At 40.6% G+C, this 5,047-nt stretch overlaps 1 protein-coding gene across 1 annotated transcript in view; it reads right to left on the reverse strand.

Annotated features, from left to right (window-relative positions):
• Positions 1–5,047, reverse strand: part of LOC106878759 (procollagen galactosyltransferase 1) — a 125,638-nt gene that overhangs the window by 59,325 nt on the left and 61,266 nt on the right. The window lies entirely within an intron of this gene.

Below are 5,047 nucleotides of genomic sequence, written 5' to 3' on the forward strand. Positions count from 1 at the left end.
TATATGTATATATATATATGTATATAAGATACCATGGTGTGTGTGTGTGTGTAGATATGCAGACAATGGGCTTCTTTCAGTTTCCATCTACCAAATCCACTCACAAGGCTTTGGTTAGCTCGAGGCTGTAGTAGAACATACTTGCCCAAGGTGCCACGGAGTGGAAGTGAACCCTGAACCATGTGGTTGGGAAGCAAAGTTCTTTCCACTTAGCCACGCCGACAACTGATAACAAAGAAAATCCAATAACAAGCCTTAATTAACGAATTCTCTAATCACTGCAATTCCTCATGGAACAATAATGGTAAACTAAACATAATGGAAAATGTACAAAGTTCAAACTCATTGCAAAGGCATTCGTTCTATCAATTTGCTTTTAGTGTTTCCATCAGACTGGAATGGAATTGAAACCAATTTCTGAGTTAGGAAGAAACAAGAACTTCCTTCTTAATAGAATTTCTGTTACTGACAGTTCTTCAGTCTTTGACAGCTCAGTGACAGACATATCCAAACTTCCATGTAAACAACAGCACTTTCACTACCACCCCCCACTCACCCCCACCCCTGCCGATGTGATGGTGGTTCTGTGTGTCTGAGTAAAATGTAACAACAGTTAGTGAGGAAAACTTATAAATCTACTACTACTACTACTACTACTACTACTACTGCTGCTACTGCTGCTGCTACCACTACTACCACCACCTAACCATCATTATCGCTACTAGTAGTATTAGTAACTGTGGTAGGTGTAATAGTATAACCACTTCTTTCGCCACTAGTACCAGCCAAGCAGCACCACCACCACTCACCACCACCGGCAACACCACAACCACAAGAGCAAAGTAATAAATGTGGAACCTGCATGTGGTTGTTCAACCTGCAAGACATAGCAGTCAAAACTGCCACAAATAACACCCTGCTATCCTGTAAAAAGAAGAACAACCCTTTTCAATTTTCTTATATTTTTATATTCGTTTACTTGTTTCAGTCATTTGACTGCGGCCATGCTGGAGCACCGCCTTTAGTCAGACAAATCGACCCCAGGACTTATTCTTTGTAAGCCTAGTACTTATTCTATCAGTCTCTTTTGCAGAACTGCTAATTTATGAGGATGTAAACACACTGTCATTGGCTGTCAGGTGATGGTGAGGGGACAGACACACAAACATATACACACATATATATATATATGTGCATACAAATGACAGACTTCTTTCAGTTTCCGTCTACCAAATCCACTGACAAGGCTTTGGTCAGCCTGAAGCTATAGTAGAAGATGCTTGCCCAAGGTGCCATGCAGTGGGACTGAACCCAGAACCATGTGGTTGGAAAGCAAGATTCTTACCACACAACAACACCTTTGAACACATTTTAAAATTTTTATACGCAGATCTAATTATTCTGTATAATCTCTCTCTACAAAATAATTTGTTGCCAATTTTCTGGGTAAGACCAAAACTCATTCTCTGCTCCCTCTCACAGACACTGATTCCGAACCCGTTTAAAGATTTGTCAGAGGTCAGAGTTCAGACAACCCTTTCAACTCTAATCGTTTAAACAACAGAAGCACATGGCTTTGGATTGAATCCCTCTGCACAGTAGACTGTGCCAAATGCCTGCGACCAGACAATGGCATCAACCAATGCTTCGTGGGCGAATTTGATGGATTAGAATGGTGTGAAATTCTACTGGAGGAACCATTCCTATTTTGGAATGGTAGACTTAATTTAATACCACCAACTGGTCCTTCGGTTCCTTTAGTAGAGTTCACTCTGTTGTAAATATTTGGAGCAGGTCTCTCCCTCCCCCACCCCACCACAATTCTTTTCAAGATTTCCAAGACCCTGATAAAATCATGGGCACTGCTATTCCTCCCTCTCACTGGGCAAAAACAAAAACGTTTTAATCCACTTAATCTGTAATGGTTTAAGATTATTTTCAACAGCTTTTACAAGAAATGCTTTTATTATTCATAAAACTAAGAAATTTGATCATTGTTCCCAAGTTTAGCTTCTCTGCAGACACAATGGAAAGTTACACCAAGCAAAGTTTGTGGGTTTGTATCTTGTTACCATCACATTACTACACAGTATTTTTTACAAAGACACCAAACTCTCACTGCGTGGTGGTAGTGGTGGTGGTGGTAGTAGTAGTAATAGTAGTAATAATGGTAGCATAACTTAGTACAATTTACTACAGTAAATTTGAAGGGTGTTGTGTAAATTGTGAAAGATTCTCTGGATTGTATTATGAACTCTTAATATTTCTCATGAGTAAACTCCAAATAATCTCCAAACTGTTTGGTTTTAGATTTAGGTCTGTCGTGAGTTTGAGAACTCATAAAGTTGGAGCTTAAACCAGTTTCCATGTTGTATATAAACTGACCGAAATTACAGCCCCCACCCCACCCCACATGAACAGGACACCAGTCTATCAGAGGATTAACTTCCCAGCTATTGCTGGTGTTCATTTACAGCTGAGTGGACTGGATCAACATGAAATGAAGTATTTTGCTCAAGAACACAAAGCGCCACCTGGTTTGAAAATCAAAACAATGACCCTGCGAACATGAGTGCCACATCATAATCACTGTGCCATACACCTTCATGAACTGTTTAGTAAACTTGTATGATTGAAATAATATTAGTAATTGAGTTAATATTCTACCTTGGTGCCTAACGATTCCTAATTAGATTTTTAATGCTTACTACATTAAATTTGTTAATACTAACTTGTGAAGGTAAGGAGCTGTGAAGGCATCATCATCATCGCTTAATGTCCGCTTTCCATGCTGGCATGGGTTGGACGGTTTGACTAAGGACTGGGAAGCCAGGAGGCTGCACCAGGCTCCAATCTGATCTGGCAAAATTTCTACAGCTGGATGCCCTTCCTAACACTAACCACTCCGAGAGTGTAGTGTGTGCTTTTGTGTGCCAGTCAGGTGGTTCTCGCAATGACCAAGCTCAAAAGGTGTTTTTCAAGTGCTACCTGCACAGGAACCAGTCCAGCGCACTGGCAAATACCACGCTCGAATGTTGTCTTTCACGTGCCACCGGCACATGTGCCAGTAAGGCAACGCTGGCAACGATCACACTCAAATGGTGCTTTTTACGTGCCACTGGCACAGAAACCTATTTGTGGCCCTGGTAACGATCATTCTCAGATGTGCTTTTAACATTCCACTGGCATGAGTGCCAATCAAGCGGTACTGTCATCGGCCACGTCAGCAATTTTGATTTGATTTCACTTGCCTCAATAGGTCTTTGCAAGCAAAGTTTATTGTCCAATGAATGAGGGGTACTCATAAGTAGGTTGGTTACACCCCACGTTCGGATGTGCTTTTAATGCACCACCACCACCACCACCAATTCCATCATCATCATCATCATCATCATTACTATGGTGGAAAGCTGGCAGAATTGTTAGCATGCTGGGCAAAATGCTCAGCAGCATTTCATCCCTCTCGGGGGTCAATAGATTAAGTACCAGTAGAATACTTGGGTCGATGTAACAACTTACCCCTCCCCTAAAATTGCTGGCCTTGTGCCAAAATTGATTCAAAGACCATTAACAAAGGAGTAATCTAAGCCATGCAGTGAAACTTGTACACTAAGGTAATTAGTTGAGCTTATAAACATGTCTCCAATTAGGGACACCTGTCATAATATATCGTTATTGTGGTTGCTGCTGTTTAGCCCCAGGTCAGCCCTGATTAAGTAAGCAAATCTTTGATCTAAGCTGTTCCAGCTGAGATCGTCCTCAGCATATCTAACAAATCTCACTTTAATTCTTTGATGCTTGGCTATTTATTTGAGAGAGAGATTTCACAGGTGTTTCTAGCATCTTGAGCTACCACATGGAAGCCCAGCCACCCCCACCCCCCTCGTTGATCCAGCCTGTCATAATATTGTCTTGCAAAGAATGAGACACACAAAACGGACATTTACGGAGTTCATGTATTCTTTGACGAAATTCTTTTACCTTTATTTTTATTTTATTCTTTTACTTGTTTCAGTGATTTGACTGCAGCCATGCTGGAGTACCACCTTTAGCCGAGCAAATCGACCCCAGGACTTATTCTTTGTAAGATTAGTACTCATTCTATCAGTCTCCTTTCCTGAACCGCTAATGTTACAGGAACATAAACACACCAGCATCGGTTGTCAAGCAATTGGTGGTGGGGGGACAAACACAGACACACAAACATTCACACACACGGGCTTCTTTCAGTAACCATCAACCAAAGCTTTTGTCAGCATGGGGCTGCAGTAGAAGACCCTCACCCAAGGTGTCACTCAACAGAACTGAACCTGAAACCATGCAGTTGAAAAGCACACTTCTTACCGCACAGCCATACCTGCACCTCCTTTATTTTCTTAAAACATCTATGTGAGACTTGAGAGAGGTTTGGCTGTTATTTCTAGCACATTGAGCAACCATCGTCAACCAGTGCTACCATAATATTATCATCTCATTAAGAAGAACACTGGAAGCAAAGGATTTGTGGTGCTCATGCCTTTCCTCAGTCAATCAATGAATGGGAAAATCTCTCCCACAAGGAACCATAACAAAGATCACAGACAAGTTCCCACTGCCTCATTCCACCCATGACCAAAACTAACCAATATGATAATATTTGGTCAATAAGGTTAATAGGTTAATAGTGTATGTGTGCATGGAGTAGGGTAAGGGATTGATGCAGTAGGCATAAGCAACAGCGTTAATTAGAGCTAGAGAGATGAAAAGCCAAAAGAAATTAATTAATTAATTATGAAACACAGACTGTCGACTGCCCTCTTACGACTTTCTGTGTGAGATCCAACCTCACTGACATTGTTGTGTTGTTATCACAATTCCTAATTTTACGTCTGTTTTACATTCACGTTTTCATCATAGCAAATACCAAGCTGTTCATTTTATATACACATATATATATATATATACACACACACACACACACACACACATACATACATGGACATGTATATGAGAGTCTGTATATGCATGCATACATTTATTTATATATACATAGATATGTATATATATA

Source organism: Octopus bimaculoides, chromosome 4 (genome assembly GCF_001194135.2).
Source record: "Octopus bimaculoides isolate UCB-OBI-ISO-001 chromosome 4, ASM119413v2, whole genome shotgun sequence".
Taxonomy (NCBI): domain Eukaryota; kingdom Metazoa; phylum Mollusca; class Cephalopoda; order Octopoda; family Octopodidae; genus Octopus; species Octopus bimaculoides.